The sequence below is a fragment of the Thalassophryne amazonica genome, chromosome 12 (assembly GCF_902500255.1).
Source record: "Thalassophryne amazonica chromosome 12, fThaAma1.1, whole genome shotgun sequence".
Lineage (NCBI taxonomy): Eukaryota > Metazoa > Chordata > Actinopteri > Batrachoidiformes > Batrachoididae > Thalassophryne > Thalassophryne amazonica.
This window is the reverse complement of record NC_047114.1, coordinates 83,976,838-83,997,919: the sequence shown is the minus strand read 5'-3', so window position 1 is coordinate 83,997,919 and position 21,082 is coordinate 83,976,838.

Sequence of the window (21,082 nt, the reverse complement as noted above, 5' to 3'; positions counted from 1 at the left end):
CGATACAACCAATGAAGCCGGGGTGCACAACTGATGATGTGTTGGATTGGAGACACCAGGCGGACATCCCTCAATCCAACCCCAATAGAGAGGAAATCCTCATCAATAGCACTGTACCGATAAGGGATTCTAACATGTAGTACTTGTAACAAAACCAGGCTAAAAGGTGGTGGTAAAATTGAGAAGAAAACTCATCAACAGCATTGTACTGATCCATCAAGGGATTTTAACATCTCGTCCTAGTAAGAATACCCGTGTACTTTTTTAAACATGCAGATGAAGACAAGTGCACATGGTGCATGGAGACACCTTGCACTCTGAGTAATGACAACGGCAGATCTACAGCAGAGCCAGACAGCAGAAACCTCAATTCAACATTCTTCTAATTGCTGTTTTCACCGGCTACAAGTCGACCAAATCTACATCTGGGGATTATCTGGACTGTAACAGCTGTAATAAACATTGACGCACTCATCTGAAACCCCCTAATTCACTTGGATTGTCCACCAGAGTTCCTTTTGGTTTCGCTCTGCGCTACTGAAAATATTTGTGTTTTCTCTTCTCTCGCTCTTCTGGACATTTGATAGGCCTTGGACAGCTTCCGACATACTTTCTGCTGTCTTAATGTCGGCTCCTTACACCAAATGATATTTTAGCACAAGTGCATGGCAACAGCAAAACAAAGAAGGCACAAGATGAATTCTTTGGCCAACCACTTTTTGAATTAGTGATCATGTAAAAAGCCGCTGTGGCTACCAGATTGCAAACATCAGTCCTTGGAGCCTGCATGCAAACCAAACCTCTAAATAGGTTTGTCTATTTCTGTTGGGTTGTGGGGGAAACATGTGTTAGACATCAGTGTCCCGCTGCAGACATTTGGACTCTTCATTGTCCTCTATACAGTAACAGCGTTTCTCTGCACCACAGATGGATGACAATAGGTGAATTGAAAGAACAGCCATAATTATCGTGCAATCAGTGAGTTCACATTCGAAGACAGCCCAGTTTAGGAGAGCGGTTTTGGACCCGACATTTTGATCTGTTTATGCTTGTGCTTTGAAAAGAGCTCTGGAAAGATGGCAGCAAAGTAAACACGTGCAAAGTACAGCGTGTACCAATCCCACAACAAACTATCCAAAACTATCAAACCATGTACAACATGCTCATCATCAAAGAGGACGCTTACGAGCAACTTTTCATTACTGAAAGACTGAGAAACCTGATGCACAATGGCAGTTCAGTCTGGGAGAAAGTGAACAAGCAGCTTCCTTCCGCCACAAAAGTATGCCAGAGAATGTCAACATGCTCCAAAAGGACTACAACGCCCATTTTGGCATTTTAGCTCGATATACAGAATTATAATACATACAGCATGCAATCATTTTCCAAAGTACACGTGTGAAGTTAATTCTTTAACTACTGAATGTTTCTGAACAATTCCCATCCAAATGAATCAACCAGCGATGGTCTTGGTGGCCACCAGACCTAGGCTTTGGAAATGAAAGACACTGAAACAAATTTCAAGATAACTATGTTGTCCCTGAGGCCCATTGGTGCCATGCTTAGCTGCAGATTCGTTAGGGTGAAGACTCCACTTAGACGCCAGTCCAATGCAGCCTACTTCTCCAGCCAAGGCTGGTACCCACTTACAGTTGAGTGGAGTGGAACCATACAAATGAAGGGTCTTTTCCAAGGGCACAAACAAATTGCATGATCAAGAGTCAAACCCTGGTCTACTTTTTGGTACCCCAAGTCCATATCCCACTGAGCTACATGCTCTATATTCCAAGATGTAGTACATGTATCTGAATCATAATGATCCCCATAACAATATTTAAGTAAATATTGGAGGAGTGGGGTACAATTAGTTATACCTAACAACTAACGTTAGCTTATCTAGCCAGCCTTAGCAACATTCATCATATCTTACAAAATAGTTGGTTCCTTTGTGTTTGATAACAATCTTCTCCTGTGACGTCTTATCCTTCTTATGTCTTATTACTCAGGGTTGGGTAGGATTACTTTGAAATGTAATCCAAAAGTAATCAGATTACAAGTAATCCAAATGTATGTATGTACATACATACATACATGTAATCCACATGTATTCTTTCAAAGTAATCCTACCCAACCTTGCTTATTATATTATATATACCTTTTTCTTGAGCTGCTTGGGTGGGTGGGGAGAGTTCCCATGGTATAAAAAAGCTTTTTAACCTACCATCCCTGGTTCTCAAGACCAGGCGCCTAAGTGGCTCTACTCTACTCTTTTCTACTCTCCTATTTTACTCTTCCTTTTTAGATATTTAGATATACCTGTGTATACTGGCATAGTTCCACCTTAGAATTGGAATATAATATATAAGATATACCTTACTGAATTTTCATAAGTTCAGAGTGGCAAAGAAAGAAGGAAGAAGTGCCTGCTTTGGCGACACTTATACAACATCTTTCCTGCTGTGTTGTGTGCATTTTTGACTAGGGATTGGACTGGAAAAACTGTTCCAGTTGAGAACTGGTTCCAGGTTTTTCAATCTTTGACTTAAACATTATCAATTCCTCTTATCAAGGTTGGCGTGTTGTTCTGACATGTCTGCATTTCAAAAAACATTTATGTCTTGATGTCACATCTGGCATCATGACATCAAAATCTGCATTGAGCCACAAAAGCTGCATTGACGATGAAAACGTAGACTGATATCTTTCACACAGGAAATGGATTAGGAATTGATAAGGGAATTGTAGAATCAGACTGATAACTAGAATTGATAATTGCGTCCATAAAGGCACCAATTTCTATCAATACATGTGAATGTGTTACATGAGTTTTAGAATGTAACTGCTATAATTATTAGAGGTGGACAGGTGAGCAGACCGGGGCTGGTTTCATAAATCAGCCTAATCATATTTAGCTGAATAAGTTTATTAGTCAACTAATTTTTTACATTAGACATTGCACAAAGCGCTTAGTCGGCTAAAGTTTCGCGTTACCCGACTGAAGTTTTTAGCCTGGTACAGAGGAGGTTAATCTTATTTTAGTCAACAAAACTTCAGTGTCTTACCTCAAAAACGCTTGTGGCAAGAGCGGGTGTTCCGGGACCAGAATAATCTATTGGAGATGTTCACGGACACCAAGGTCGGGAGCGTTTCTCCTTTGCTGGGGCTGACTTGGCTATGTTTGTAGCAAACAGACCAACACGGAAGTAAACAAAACTGTCACGCATTGGAGGTGTTTCTTGGCAATGGCACCCGCGAGGCCACTATGACCATGAAAATCATCGACTAACGTAAGACGGCTGAGCTACAAGTTTAGCCGTTGATGTGAAACAGCCAGGGGTGGCCAAGTTCGGTCCTCGAGAGCCACTTTCCTGACATTCTTAGTTGTCTCCCTGCTCCAACACACCTGAATCCAATGAAAGGCTCATTAAAAGTCTGCTAACAAGTCTTTCATTGGATTCAGGTGTGTTGGAGCAGGGAGACAACTAAGAATGTCAGGAAAGTGGCTCTCGAGGACCGAACTTGGGCACCCCTGGAAACAGCGATTAGATGGATAATGTTGGGCGACTAATCGACTAAACGATGATAGCTGAACAAAGGAAAAAAGTCACAAATCGACAAGAAAAGGTGGATGAATGATCCTGCACCTTTCCCATCACCGAACAGCCTGGGAATCAAGAGCCCAAAAAGGAACGAAACAAAACCAAAACTAACAAAAAAAAACGAAGCGAATGTCGACCTTGACGCTTTAAACGAAACCAAAATGAAACATTTATGATGATGTGACTGACAGCAGGTATGAGACCGAGTGCAACCAGCCAGTTCGTCATGTTCTGCAGGTGCAGGATCTGGTTGTCTTAACAACAGCATGTGCGCACACGCAGGCCAGCCACAAACGGCTGGAACATGCGTAAATAGTTAGAGTAATTGATAAAATGTTCTTGCCACTATTGTTTCTGTATGAAAACATTGCTTTTTGTCCTACACATGGATGAGTCACGTTCAGCTCATCAGAGCTTTAGTAATTGACCCGTTCAGATATCATCAGCGTTCGTGCAAGCCGTTGGACTTGGGAATTTGGACGAAGCTGGACGACAATCAAACGGAATGCTGACATTACAGGAAACGATAAGGAACCGTCAACACAGAGAGGAAAACGAAATACAGATGAACTGAGGTTGTCATTGGGATTCGTTGACATATTTGACAGTTTAAAAATTCTGACCAAGCGCCAGCTACAGCAATGAAGTTGGACAACGGTTAAAGGATGCCAACGTAAGTCCAGATTTCTTGTTTCGTTTGGGCTTTGGTGTCCTTCGTTACTGCCGTGTGACCGGGGCTTTAGTCGACTAAGTAAGTAGTAGTAAGTTAGTAGACTAAAAGATTAGACTGCTTTATGAAACTGGGATGTGCATTTGAGCACCTTAGAAGAACACCACCTTGTGTGTGTGTGTGTGTGTGTGTGTGTGTGTGTGTGTGTGTGTGTGTGTGTGTGTGTGTGTGTGTGTGTGTGTGTGTGTGTGTGTGTGTGAGAGAGAGAGAGAGAGAGCGAAGCGAGAGAATAGGTGAATGTGAGGCATCATTGTAAAGCACTTTAGGTCTCTTCATAAGATGGAAAAGTGCGACAGAAATGCAGACTATTTGAAAGATATGATTAGTGTTGTTTTTTGCAGACTACATATTGGGCAGACAGAAAAATTGGTCACAATCTGAACTTCACTCTTCTGGTTGTAAAATGGTTGCCAGTAACATAATGTACCTGCTGATCAAAGATAATAATAATAATAATAATAATAATGTTGATAATAAATCCTGCTTTGGTTCCCAAGTGTGGATTTATATCAGTAAATCAGGATAATTAAATCCATGAAAGCTTATCTTATGAAATGTTCCATCCATCCATCCATCCATTTTCTTCCGCTTTATCTGGAGTCGGGTCGCGAGGGCAGCAGCTCAAGCAAAGCCGCCCAGACCTCCCGATCCACACACACCTCCCCCAGCTCCTCCGGGGGAACCCCAAGGCGTTTCCAAGCCAGCCGAGAGACGTAGTTCCTCCAGCGTGTCCAGCTGGAGGGACTTATGAAATGTTTTGAAATAAAATTCTCCTTAACATTCATTTCCCGCAGCAGAGATTAGAGAAATACATTTTCCCACCATGAAAGAATTTCACAGAGATTTCAAGATTTCTCTTCTAATTTGTGAGCTTAATTTTTTTCTGAGGTGTATTCTGATTATTAGGTGTCCAATATTTTTGAACAATCTGTAGATTATTATTATTTTATTTTTACACTTAACTGCTGAATCAGGTCAGAGGTCAGGTCTGGGAGCATGTGCTGGTGCTGTGTGTCGCCGCATCCACCCACCATACCACAGAATCAACCAGTCCATCCACACTTCTTGAAAGTAATCATTGATGTGTCCCAGCCAGGTGAAATGTGGGCGTGCCCTTGGACTGCGTGTTGGATCGTGCTTGGAAAAATACGCCACGTGGACAAAATGTCATGAGGTTCCTTCACAATGCAAGATCTTCCTCATCTGAGTCTACATAAGAAACCACTCATTAGACACAAAGTCATCCCCAAAGATCCTCCGAAGAGACCTCATACCGAAGACATCTACAGGTAGTTATCACCTTAGGTCAGATTTGACAACCATATATTAAGACAGGAAGCACCAGGACCATCAAGACTTGGACCTTTGTTCTCCTGCAAAGATATAGTATCAGCACTGCTTAACACCTCATCATGACTCTGTAAACTCTTCCCAGTTATATCTCGATCTCAAATCCTGAGGATCCAGAGACATGAGCTTGACATGCTATGAACTGATGAATTATTTAGTCTATTAAATGTCACAATAGATGATTACATTTCTCAGACCATCAATTTAAACCTACTTTTCAGAATTTCATAAAATTTTGTGACCCTGACCTAAATATGAAGGTGATGCTTGTGACCCCGGGTCATAATCTGTGAACCTCATAGATCCAAGCAGTTCGTGCTCCCGGAGGAACCTTTGTGTATTTACCCAATCAGCTCTGGTGGAAGAGGAGGAATGAGAGGCCTGTGTGACACCAGCTCTCTCCCTCTGTAATTTCCATCCCCATTTTGTTCCACCAAGACCACTCAATCTTACAACCATATGGTGGTTTGCTGCCATAACTATTCGCAGCTGAGTAAAAATAAACCTTTAAGATGCATCCTTGGGACAGGGGGTTGACTTTGTGCTGGTTAGGATAACCTATACTGTGATTCATCCTATCTGCAGATGATTCTCCTCATATAATTTGCGCTAAGCGTATGGTCAGGGATGCATAGTGAGGGTATACAGTATCATCCAGTTCAGTTTCAAGGGTGAGGAAAAAATAGAAGCTCAACCACATGAAGGAGTGTGCACCAGAAATAGCTTGTTTGATGGGTTTATATTTTGGTGGTGCAATGATGGGGTCTCTCTGGAGAGCTTCAAAACCTCCCCCCTTATTTGAAATTTGGGGTTGCACACGTGGTTAAGTTACTGCGCGTGTGCTTCTGCATGAGTCAGATTATAGAATTCAAGCATCCTACAGATTTTACAGTGGTGGCCATAGCACATATAATCAACTACCGTTACAGCTAATTAGTGAAGCTAACTTAGCTTTTCAGCTAACTTTGAAAACCATTAGCAGACAAATTAGCTTCCATCAAATTACAGTACATTCCCTGAACTTTAAAAGTCAGGCAACATTTTTAAAATAACATTTAAGAGTCAAAAATGTTCGTACATCCTAACCAAATTAGCGAACAGCTAATTAGTAGATTAGCTTTTCAGCTAACTTTGAAAACCATCCTCGAGGTCGGCGCTACATCACTTCTGATGAAGTGGCCAATCTGAATGCAAGAATTCGTACTTCCGTGACTGGCCGCTCGGTGAAAACACTCTGGCTGTATGCTGTTTCGTTGAAATCAGACGGTTAGCTTTTGTTTCTGACTTGCTTCTGTCAACCAGCTGACCGCTATCAGTGCCTGGTACGATGATTTAGCTGACCTAAAATGAATCACTGTGCATTAAATTGACTTTATTGACAAGTCTGAACCCTTTGAAAAGTGACCAAATTACATGTAGGCAAAGGCTATACGCCCAACCATTGGGCGGATAAATACGAGTATAATGTCTTTTCTTATTTGCCCAACCGCGATCGTGTATTTTACATGTTTTGTGCATCTAAACTACATTTTTTACACCACTTTTTAGGGCTCTATTGTGGCGTATATTTGACACATTTAATGGCGCCATCTTTAATTACTGCAAAAACACCGCAATGGATCAAAACAGACAAACTTCATAAGCATTTTGTACGGAAGCCTGTTAACGACGACGAAACAGTTTTTGAACAAAATACTGCTTGTTGGCTGTAAGATGGTGTTAGTTTGACACAGTTCCCTGGGTGTGATGAGCCAAACACAACCGCTTTAGATCACAGCCCCTCCGCGTGCTGCGAACCCTCCCGCGTCCAGTGAAAAAATATCCGCCTTTTTTCCCTCCCGCATTGAAACCGGAAGTGAGCTTACAAGCGCGCTCATTGGTTGGTTGTGGTTGGGCGTATATGCTCGTGTATTTACTTTATTGAACCAACGGTTGGGCGTATAGCCACTCTCTTACATGTATTTGTATTGAGTTCGGCAATGTTTTCACCGACAAAACCCGCCCCTAGAGGTTAAATGCCCAGATGACCAACTTTGAGAATTAGCAGACAAATTAGTTTCCATGAAATTACGTTGCCTGAACTTTAAAAGTCAGGCAACATTTTTTAAAATAACATTTAACAGACAAAAATGCTTGTAAATCCTAACTAAATTAGCGATCAGCTAATTAGTGAAGCTAACTTTTTTGTGAGCAGAAATGCTTTTCAGCTGACTTTGATTGGTTAGGTAAATTAGCTTCACTCTAAATTTAGTTCCCTGAACTTTAAAAATCAGCTAACTTTTATTTATTTTATTTTTTAAAATAGCATTTAAGAGTCAAAAATGCTTGTAAATGATGCTGGCATGCTCAAACTTTTTGGGAACTTCCATGTTTATGACACAACATGTTTTAAATTTCATCTCTTTTGGTCCGGTCCTTTAGGGTTTTAGCGACAGAAAGAGTAGTTTTCTCTTGTAGTTTTTTCTTAATTATAATAGTTGGCATTATCAGTTGCTTCAGCTCAGTGTTTTAGTAGCTTATCACTTGAGCATTATTACAGTTACCTTCTCAGCAGATTAGCGGTTACCGAAGCTAACATTTAGGTTAGCTGTGACCACCACTGAGACTTTACAAATTTAAGCTGATGTGGTTTTCTCAAATAAATGCAGCAGCTGAGACACTCATTTTTAAGCTTTAAGAAGCAGTTAATGTGATTAATCCTGTTTTTTCTTTAGCCTTTCTGCAAACACAGTGTGTCTTCACCCCAGCGCCTGATGTAGTAACCGGCTATAACTTAGCAGGTGTGGCCTCCGCCCACTGCCTCCCACATCGATTAGCTTGTATACACATGGAATATGGCACGAAATGTGCAGACATTTGGCCAACAGTTTAAAGAGATTATCATCTCTGTAATTATTGTGACTGATATATGGCAGCGTTAAGTATTGTATTAGTGAGTGTTTCACAATGATGATGACACATACGCTTAGTGACGGATGCACAGATGCTGTCATGTCAATCTGCAGAACAGTATGATCTAAAGAAGCAAAAAGATTGTTTTTATGGAAAGTCATTTTTTTTAAACACTGAAATATGGGTATTACAGAAGTAATGTGAACACTTTATAAATAAGAATGGCACCCAGCTAGTGCATTCCTCCACCAACACTTGAAGTGCTCTTGTCTAACAGGTACCCCTTGTGCAATTTTTATTTCAAATTGTTCTTAATTAAAAAAAAATAAATAAATAAATAAATATATATATATAAATATATATATATATATATATATATATATATATATATATATATATATATATATATATATATATATATATATACGAGGTCTGTCAATAAAGCAACGGTCCTTTTTATTTTTTTCAAAAACTATATGGATTTCATTCACTGTTAAAGGAGATTTTTTAAATGAAAGACATGCGGACAGGTCCGCGCGTCGGGACGCAGCCGACGCGGTGCGGCGGCACAGGAAAAACACCTCCGTGTTGATAACCATTTGTAAAATCCAGGCGGCTTTTGATGGCTTTCAGTGGAGTGAGTATATGAGAAATTGTTTAACAGCAGGACATGTTCCAACTTGTCCTTAAGGCTTTCAACAGAGGTGTTTTTCCTGTGGCGGCGTCGCGTCAGCTGTGAATCGACGCGCGGACCCGTCCGCACGTCTTTCATTAAAAAAAATCTCCTTTAACAGTGGAATATCCGGATAAAATGCTGAAACCGACTTCTTCTGAAACTTCTCTGTTCTCTCACGACGTCCTGGATCAATAGAGCCTGAAATGTGGAGGTTTTCAGCTTGAACAGGCTGACGACGGCGGCTGAGAGCGCTGCGCGACGTCTCGCACCGTGGGAAGTCCTTAAAGCGACAGAATCACCTCAAAATCTCTCATCAGCCGTTAAAATTTTCACTGAAAACCAGCTTAATTTTTCGAACCGTGTCCACTTCGATGTGTCTCACAGGTTTAGAAAAAATTTTGATCAAACAACGCGCCAGTCTCTCAGCAACTTCTCAGACAAAGGAATTCCGACGAGGGGCTGGACGACTCCTCCCACAAGGAGTGCTCACAGGCGAATGACGTCACCGACAGGCATGGAAAAACTCACGCATGCGCACGAGGGTTCAAGCACGTCTGACGTAAAAACATATGAATGAAATCCATATAGTTTTTGAAAAAAATAAAAAGGACCGTTACTTTATTGACAGCCCTCGTATATATATATATAAAGCTGTACACCACATTCACAAACACTAAGGTGCCAGAAAAATAGTAGCAATAATTAAATAGAAGCACCCGGAGAGCGCAAACCTCCGCCAAGGCCATAGGATCACTGACATCACATGGAATACCCTTTGGCAAAGAGACTTATTCCATGTCGTTTTACGCATCTACTGTCATATTTCAGATTCAGTGGTTAACCCTGTGGGGTCCGAGGGCATTTTTTGGACAGTTCACTCGCCTGGCATAAATGTTTTATTATTGCTGTTAGCAGCTCTCCCTGCATCCCACAATCAAGTTTTATGTCTCTTTTTTTCAGGACAACCTGTTCTTTCAAAATATATATGCTATAGTTGTGTTTTATAAGTGTAATAAAGGTTTACAATCAGAAATAAGAAAGGAAAAAGTAAAGCAGAAATGATTTTCCACACACATTTAATCAAAACACACAGCAAACTATAATAAATAAACGAGTAACACATCACTCCTAAAAACAATCTTTGGTGTGTCATGTGAGGTGAATCTGCCCTACGAATGGATTTTGGAAAACCATGTGACGGTGAACCAATTCCGATTGGACACTCACATTGCTTATGTCATCACACAGCTTATATGAGGATTTTTTTAGTAATCCTGCTAACAAACCAATCAACCAGCAAACAAACGGACGCGACCGAAAACATAACCTCCTTGGCGGAGGTAATAAGATTTTTCTGCACACTTAACTCCAAGGAGATCTTTAATATGTTATATTTAGGGGAGGTGATGGTCTAGTGGTTAAGTGTTGGGCTTGAGACCAGAGGATCCTCGGTTCAAACCCCAGCCTGACCGAAACATCACTAAGGGCCCTTGGGCAAGGTCCTTAATCCCCTAGTTGCTCCCAGTGTGTAGTGGGCGCCTTGCATGGCACCAGCCTGACATCGGGGTGAATGTGAGGCATTGATGTGTAAAGCGCTTTGAGCGTCTGATGCAGATGGAAAAGCGCTATATAAATGCAGTCCAGTTTGCTTACCATTTATTTAATATGTCTTTTTAAAACCAAGCTTTTGGTCAAAAGACCTTAGCTTGGTTTGAAAAAAAAGGACATATTAAAGATATGCATTGAGTTAAATGTGCAGAAAATTCTTATTTAGTTTTGGATCCGCCCCTCTCTTTGGATCGGTTTCAAAATTCATCTTTATATGTTTCTGTAAATATTAGTGATATTTTTTGGTGATCACAATGCACAAAATCTGGATTGTTATCAGTATTTGTACCAAATTAGATACGGGCAGTGCAGTCTCGTTTGAACCCCCTGCGTGAAACGGTTTAGTGAGACCTTGACAGAGTAGTTGTCTCTCATCAACGCGTGCACAACCGCCTCAAAATGTTTGAGCTCCAGGTCATAACCAAACCGCAACACTTTTTCTTAGTGTTTTTGCTTTGTTTGCCATGTAATTTGCCCAAAAACCCAGAGACAGTGCCATGTTTCTGATGGGGACAGATGAGTGACTGGGCGGTATCCCTGGAAGTATATTTATCGCGTCATACGAGCTTTCATTTGAACCCTTTAGCGCCCACCCTCAAATGAGACTATGGCACCCAATTGGCATACTACATATGCCTATCCCCCCCCCCAAAAAAAGATCTGTGCACTATTTTTTGACAAATTCATGCCCTACTTGTTCTGGATTGGGCTCAAACCTCTCAATTGCCCCTCGTAACCTGAAACAATGCTTTTTCATGAGTTTATAATGAGCCCTTCATTTGTACAATGAAGCGGGCCCCGTCATGGAGGCTGCCATGTTGCACCGCCATGTTGATACAGTAGCCCAAAATGGACAAACTTACTCCATCTTTTCCATCATTTCCACCATGTAGTAGCATGACCACAAGATTGAAGAAAACTGAAGAGGAACCAGTTGTTCCTCTATACATTGTGTACTAGTTCCTACTACAGGGTAACATGTTTGAGAACCCTAATTTTTGTGAATTTTTGTGTTGAAAGGAGGAGCACGAATCCCTGTCACTTGAAGAAATGAAGGTAAACAAAATTATGGCCGACGATGGTATAATGCAATCTGCAACCTCACCACTAGCTGACACTACATCCCACTTAGTGTAGCTTTTAATATGTTCAGAAAACATGCAAAATAACTAATTGTATCATTAGAATTTTAACCATGTGTTCAAAGTTACTGAATGCAAACAACAAAATGCTTTCATACAGTGAGAAAAAAATAGACATAAAGTACACGTGAGACAGTTGCTGGCATATTTTAATAGAAGAAAATGCATCACATCTAGGCTTGAGCCTCCCATGTGCCTTCTGGCAAATTTTGGCTGACATTTCACATCTTCATTTATGAAAATCCTTCTCTGCTGCACTCCACCTTGAAGAGTTGTAATTACAGCCACAGAAGTCTGTAACTCCATTAGAGTTTTCATGGGTGTCTAGGTGGCTTTCCTCACTCATCTATCAGTTTTTGAGAACTGCCTGCTCCAGGCAGTGGTGTCCAGAGTATTCCAGAAAGGGCAGTGAGGGTGCAAGTTTTCTTTGCAGCCACTGACTCCAGCAGGTGATTTCACTGATGAACTCATCTCATCTGCTCAAAGTGATGTCAATCCCTTTCTGGAATACTTTGGACACCACTGCTACAATGTCATAGTGTTTGGATTTCTTAATGATTGATATAAATGAAGTCAAAGAAACTTGTAAATGTTCATGTATTCACCCTAGGAAAGGAAACTGGCTGTAAAGGGATGAATTACTATAAATTCATTAAAGTGTGCCAGTAACTGTCAAGCGTACATTTTATATCTGAACTTTTTTTTATTTCACTGTTGTTGCTGTTGTTGTTCGATAAGCTTGTAAATTTCATTAAATATTCTGGCTATTAAAAATGATTGATTCATTTGTATTTGAACCGCTATAAAAGCCAAGTGGCCTCTGTGGGTGTGCGTGGGCGTGGCTTTGATCACAGACAAACTGGGGAGAGCTTGGTATGCTTATGTACGTATTTTGGGTCAAGAATGAACGCTACAAAAACAGAAAGTTGATAGGACTAATATTTTTGGAGAAATTAGCGATATTACCTAACAACAGTGAACAATGGACATTGTGCTGCAGTGCACCATGGGAGTTTGGAGTTTGTGGATTAAAAAATTGCTATTGTGGTTCATGTCAGTTTAACAGTATTGTTAGTGTTATTGATTTATTGTGTTTTTGTAGTTCAGTTGGTTTAGTCAGTTAAGTGTCATGTTGCCATTACCATGAGTGAAAACTGTACTGCCACTGTCTCTGATTGTGGGTGTGTAAAAATAGAAGCACCTGCTTGTGGCAGAATGCAGAAAAGACAAAAAGCTCTGTCTGTGTGCATGCGTGCATGCAACCTTGATCACGGACATACTGGTGAGAGCTGACATTTGCCGTTTGGTTTGCTTATGTATTTTGGGTCAACGCTGAATGCAGCCAAAACAAATATTTCAGTTATTGGAGAAACTGTGGATATTGGCTAACAGCACTGAACAATATACGTTGCTAATTACATTCTAGACTCACACGCCATTCCAGCAGGGGGCAGTAAATCATCTTTATATTAAAAGCATGAGTGCGTGCGTGCGTGATTTTATTTAGTAAGTTCAATGTCACTACATAAAATAATTGTGAATACATTAGAAATACATGGATGACACAACAATCTGAAAACACTTATTTCCATTGTGGTCCATTTAAAAATCAAATGACAAAAATAGAAGTAATAATAATAATAATAATAATAATAATGTGTTAATGATAACAAGAACCTAAGCAATTTATAAATCAAAGTCAATGTCAAAGTGTCTTTATTTGTCTCCCTAAGGAGAAATTTGCCTTGGACAGAGGGGTCTGCTACACAACAACACATTCAGTACATAGCACCCATACATCAAAACAACATAGTAAGTCTAAGGTTAAAATATAAATACACAACATTATTAACATCTTTGTGCAAATTCCGCAATACATAACCTTATGCTATCTTCCCTGAACTATCTGCTGATTTATGAGCTTCACTGATAATGGAATAAATGAATGTTTATATCAATTATATTTACAAAGAGGAACCCTGTACCTCCTTCCTGAGTTAAATAAAATATATTCAGAGTGCAGTACATGAGACACATCTGTTAAAATATTGTTTGCACATCTGAGAACTGCCTGTTCATACAACTCTTGGGGAGTTACAGGTACCACCATACCCATGATTTTGCCAGCTATCTTAATCAGATTTAATATTTGAGTTTTTGATTTAACCATTAAATTACAAAACCAGCTAGTAATACCATAGCGTAACACAGACTCAATTGTTGCTCTATAGAAAATCAACATAATATTCCTACATACACCAGACAGTCGGAGTCGACGAAGAAAGTGCATGCGCTGGTGGATAAATGCATTAAGACATTAAATTAACATGACAAAATTACGTAAGTCACAGGAAATAAAAAGGCTGAGTTCTTCTTCTAAAACTGTTAAGTCCAGCTTGGGACTCCAACAAGGGTGGTTGCATCTCCTCCTCTCTCCTCCATCTCTGCTCCAACCTTCAAAGTCCCTACTTCAGCATACTGTGAATTTTCAAACTATTTTTGGATCAACCATGGAATTGATCAGCTGGTCTCTGAACATTATTGACACCATTTTTTCAACAAGGAAATCAGAGCTGGGGGACCCTACTTGCCCAGACGGAACCTACCCTGTGGGCTATGTTCTTGACGCCTGGGAGAAGTGGCGTGTTGCATGCTTGGTACCACTCTCTGTGGAGGATGTCGAAGATATTTATATTTGGTTTGGGCTGGTACTTATTGGTTTATGTGCTGCCCTGACCTATCGGACAGTTGGCAAGACGGCTGCTACAAGAACCACGACCCCTCACCTGTCCGTCATGATTAATGAGTTGGGCAAGACGATACATTCTCAGACTGCATTAATGCTTGAACTCAGATGTAAGTTGGATAACATCTCGGAGCAAATGTATGCTTTGCAAAGGAAGATGTTGGAGACCAGAGAATACTCATACAACCCCTGGCAAAAATTATGGAATCACCGGCCTCGGAGGATGTTCATTCAGTTGTTTAATTTTGTAGAAAAAAAACAGATCACAGACATGACACAAAACTAAAGTCATTTCAAATGGCAACTTTCTGGCTTTAAGAAACACTATAAGAAATCAAGAAAAAAAATTGTGGCAGTCAGTAACGGTTACTTTTTTAGACCAAGCAGAGGGAAAAAAAAAATATGGAATCACTCAATTCTGAGGAAAAAATTATGGAATCATGAAAAACAAAAGAATGCTCCAACACATCACTAGTATTTTTGTTGCACCACCTCTGGCTTTTATAACAGCTTGCAGTCTCTGAGGTATGGACTTAATGAGTGACAAACAGTACTCTTCATCAATCTGGCTCCAACTTTCTCTGATTGCTGTTGCCAGATCAGCTTTGCAGGTTGGAGCCTTGTCATGGACCATTTTCTTCAACTTCCACCAAAGATTTTCAATTGGATTAAGATCCGGACTATTTGCAGGCCATGACATTGACCGTATGTGTCTTTTTGCAAGGAATGTTTTCACAGTTTTTGCTCTATGGCAAGATGTATTATCATCTTGAAAAATGATTTCATCATCCCCAAACATCCTTTCAATTGAAGGGATAAGAAAAGTGTCCAAAATATCAATGTAAACTTGTGCATTTATTGATGATGTAATGACAGCCATCTCCCCAGTGCCTTTACCTGACATGCAGCCCCATATCATCAATGACTGTGGAAATTTACATGTTCTCTTCAGGCAGTCATCTTTATAAATCTCATTGGAACGGCACCAAACAAAAGTTCCAGCATCATCACCTTGCCCAATGCAGATTCGAGATTCATCACTGAATATGACTTTCATCCAGTCATCCACAGTCCACAATTGCTTTTCCTTAGCCCATTGTAACCTTGTTTTTTTATGTTTAGGTGTTAATGATGGCTTTCGTTTAGCTTTTCTGTATGTAAATCCCATTTCCTTTAGGCGGTTTCTTACAGTTTGGTCACAGACGTTGACTCCAGTTTCCTCCAGTTTCCTCCCATTCGTTCCTCATTTGTTTTGTTGTGCATTTTCGATTTTTGAGACATATTACTTTAAGTTTTCTGTCTTGACACTTTGATGTCTTCCTTGGTCTACCAGTATGTTTGCCTTTAACAACCTTCCCATGTTGTTTGTATTTGGTCCAGAGTTTAGACACAGCTGAGTGTGAACAACCAACATCTTTTGCAACATTGCGTGATGATTTACCCTCTTTTAAGAGTTTGATAATCCTCTCCTTTGTTTCAATTGACATCTCTTGTGTTGGAGCCATGATTCATGTCAGTCCACTTGGTGCAACAGCTCTCCAAGGTGTGATCACTCCTTTTTAGATGCAGACTAACGAGCAGATCTGATTTGATGCAGGTGTTAGTTTTGGGGATGAAAATTTACAGGGTGATTCCATAATTTTTTCCTCAGAATTGAGTGAGTCCATATTTTTTTCCCTCTGCTTGGTCTAAAAAAGTAACCGTTACTGACTGCCACAATTTTTTTTCCTGATTTCTTATAGTGTTTCTTAAAGCCATAAAGTTGCCATTTGAAATGACTTTAGTTTTGTGTCATGTCTGTGATCTGTTTTTTTTTCTACAAAATTAAACAACTGAATGAACATCCTCCGAGGCCGGTGATTCCATAATTTTTGCCAGGGGTTGTAAATTGGATTTGGACAGTCAGAGGAGCTGCAAATATGTTTCTCTGCTCAACCCTAAACATGGCAAGCTTGTCAGCCTCCGAAGGTCAAAACGCCCCGCCATTTTCCTCCAGAAGAATTTCTACGGCCTTGGTGAGCCTCTTATTTTCTGCCCTCCCCGACAGTCTGATGTTGTCAAGGCAACTCCAGACATTATGCACACACTGACAGAAACTGATACAAACTCATCTGACTGATACAAACTCATCTGCACACATGACGCATGCCCCCCCCTCCGCCTCCACCCTGCCACTCCCCCTAGCTTGCAGCTGCGCGGGACACTGCTGCAGCTCCCGCACATTCACATTGTCTCAATTCGGATGACGGACTGTCTTAAAGTTTAGCGTACAGAAACAATCAAATGTATGTATGGTTATTCTAATTCTGATGTGTGCCATTATTATGTTCAACTTGTAATAATTGTGGATTAATTGTATCTTTGTCTGAGGTGATTGGGTGTGATGAAATTTCATTGCACTTGTAATGACTATATCTATCTATCTATCTATCTATTGAGGTCTAATGTCTAAGGTTCTAAAAACATTCTGGACTCACATGCCATTCCAACTCATTATAGAAACGTTGCATAATTTATTATTTATTGCTTAAATATCTGAAACATTTTACCCTGAAATATACACAGAAGAAGGAGAAATCAAGAGCGAGCAAATGCATGTTCTTGGCACTGTATCTGTAAAAAGATTACACATTAAGTTGACAATGTTCCTAAATTGACCTTGTCAGCTGCGGTTAATCGACTTCGTGGCGCTCAGCACCCACACGTAACTGCTGCAGCTGCCATCTGTTGCCACACTAAAGGTGAGGATGTAGTGCCGTAAATCTATCTCATCATCTACACAAACAACTAACTCGGGTTCACAGAAACTGCAAGTCAACAGCTTCAGCTGCAAGGTGTTTAATGTATGTGCATTCACGGTAACATATCAGCGGGGTTAAACCTTTTTCAATCACTTCTATGGAACCAGGACATGCATCCATATAATATAAAATTGCCACTGCCGTCTTCAGTAAAGAGAAAGAATGTAATTCGAAAGATTCTGCACACTGATATCTGAAGAGGCTTCTTGTTAAGTCACAGGATGTGGCAACATACCGACACTTTCATAAGACTTCATGACCTCTGTGCCGCTGGTTTTGATTGTAGTAACACATTAAGTATATATGGGAGTGATTTGACTTCAATGGTAATCATTTTACATTTGATTTTTATTTATTTATTTATTTATTTATTTGCCTTTTGGGTTGAAATGACTTTTCATAAATTGGACCAAATTTACTTTCTGTTGAAACCTACTTTTTCTGAAGTACCCTTGTCTCTGTGGTAAATTGCAACATTGCAGCTAATTTGATTGCTGGTAAAATATTTATTCCATAGCAAATGTAGTGAGTAAGATCTTGCAGATGATATTGTGGAATTGCAGGTGCAAGGTTAGAAGTTCATGCTGCATTCAGTGAACACTAGGAATTCAGAATTTCCAACTAATAAGGCTTGAAAAAAATACATATAATAACAATAAAATCTAATAATAAAATAGTCTCCCTGCTGATTCACTTTGGCAAACCAAGGTAACCCACCATAACTATAACTAACATTACTATTGACAACAGACACAGAGGACCTGTGATCAGATATCTAGCCAAAACCTTTCGTGTGAAACTTGATATTATATCGAGTTCTTTCTGTTTCCATTTTACTTTCAGTCACTACATTTCTTCAGCTCTGTTGTGAGTACACCAGTATATTTCTATAAGCTGAATCCGCATTATTAACACGCATTTGTCATGACCATGTCAAATATTCTAGTCAGCGTTCACGGTTACCCACTTTCTTAAACAAAGCCGCAATATCGGAGTGAGTGATCCATTTATAGCTTGTGCTTAAAGTTAAATGAGCATTTTAAGCCTTTTTAAAGCAGCGTGCCAGGTCCACATTGTTCCGTGGCTGGTTGTCGGTACGCCTGGGCTGCAAAAATGGGAAAATTAAATTTGCCGGGTACACGAATGCAAACATGGTGCCCCACTTTGCATTTGCGATCTGCCATAAGCCCTTTTGACACCGGGCCTGTATAAAGTTGCATTGTGCTGCATATCTATTATGCAGGAATGGCTGCCTGTGTTGCACGCAGGGGGTGGAAGCATTGGCCTGCCTCTTCTTCTGTGGTTTTGAAGCTTAACTGCCAGTAAAGTTCAGCAGAGGCCAGTGGGATGAATAAAATCTGGCAATGCAGATATTTACTGATAAAAAACCAAAAAGGATTTTTTGCCGGAATGGCGTAGGGTAGCGTACAATTGCAGAGGCATAGTGTATAGTAGTTGCACCGACTTGCGTAGAGCACTCCATCCAGTGCCATACGCCAAATGTCTGCAAAAAATAAACATGTTTAATTTTTTTTCATCCATTTCGCAGACCCCTTTGCGTTCCTCAGCATATTGCCACGTGGGGCTGCATAAGCTTGCCGTAGTTGGTACGCTGCGTTACGCAACTCTACGGTGGCCCAGTGTGAAAGGGGCTTTACACACTTTTCCAAAAGAATCGTAAGATCCCGAAGGATGTGCTGAGTGGACTAAATTAATAAGTTCTAATTATTATTTTTACTTTTATCTGTTATATATCCAAATAAACAGCCTAATATATGATGATGTAATGTCTATGTTACGGTAAACTACTGCATAGATCTGATGATTCATAACCAGCCCAGTGTCACGTTTTTTCCATTCTCCCATCACGAAATGAGTCAAATTTTCGTGACAGGATTTTTTAACTCACTATTACTAACCTACTCCTACTCCTACCCCCAACCCTAACCATAACCACCCCGACCCCCCGCTTCACGTTTAATTTCGTGCAGCCTTCACAGAATGAATTAGAATGAATTTGTGCTGGCGTGACGAAAATGAGGCACTTTTTGTCACAATATCACAAACCAATAGATTAATGTATATTTCGTGCTGCTGAATCATGACTTGCCATGAGACTGGGTTGTTCATAAGGTGTCCATCTATATGGTATATAATAAAGAATACCTAGACATGGACAGGTCTCAGACTGTATACCCTGTGTGTTGCATGGCCATGCAGGGTTTACTCGTCTTTCCATACGAGATACTCATTGATATCTACGTACATGCAGGTGTTGTGAAAGTGTAGTGACACGGACCCACAACAGGGGGCGCAAATGAACGGTCAATAGATGAGCCAAAAAAGTAACAATTTAATATTGTGAAGGTGCACAACGAATACACAGACAATCTCAGAATCTGATAACAGTCAATCCACAAAGGTGACGTGTGGGCAGGCTCGAGGATAGAAGACGTCTGTCCAGAGAAGAGCCGGAACCACACGATTTCCGCCGCCACCGAACCTGGTGAATACTGGAGCCGCCAAGTCCCGAATTCCCAGATGATCACCGTCCCCGACTGTCGGATCTGGTACTGCTGGCGAAGAGCAAAGACAGTCAAGTGTGGGTGTGTGTACACCCCGTAACAACAATGGTGGGAATGCCACCTCCACCTCTAACACACACTCGTGCAGCGTCTGTTTAACCACTTATCTGACGGGACGTAGGACGAAACAGTCGCGACCCACGCCGGTCCTCTGGTTGACAGCTGCAACACAATAGCTCTTGGAATCAATTAATACAGGCAGAGAAAGTTACCTCCATAGAAGTACGATATCTCGGCGATGAGGTGGAGATGACGTCTGGGTTTTATGGAGTGAGATGATGAAGAATGAGTGACAGCTGTCAGGAAATAATGAGAGACAGCTGTCACTCCCGGCTGTGTCCGTGGCGGCAGCGCCCTCTCGTGCCTGAAGCCCGCACTTCAGGCAGGGTGCCCTCTGGTGGTGGGCCAGCAGTACCTCCTCTTCTGGCGGCCCACACAACAGCAGGGATGCCATTTGTTTTTTGCCAATGTCTCGTTTTCCCAACAACCTGTTGTAACAGATCAGGAAATATCAACTTCAACGGTCTCTGGTTCGTCTCCTTTAGTTGGTACTATGGGGGCGTTTTGTAGCATGAGTACATAAGCTAGGGCCACAAGTTCTTTTTTCCACTTCTTAGCTATTCTGTAGCCCCATTTTTTGCAAAAATTCTTTGAAAAGTCAACTTTCCAGCACTCAAAATCTTCTATATTTACGTTGCTGTGGGGCATTATTGTGTGTCTTGCATTGTCATGAACATTGACCTGGCCCGGCATGTACCGCACATACAGAGATGCTGAATTGGCTTATTCATTTCAATTTATATATTAAAAGGATTACAGCTTTAAGATATATCATCCATGTCATAAACTTGTCTTCTACTAATAATTTATGTTTTCTCCAGAATTATCCCCAGAAAGCATTAATCCTGTAAACACCTGAACTTCTTAGCACACTCTTTCTGACATTAAACTGA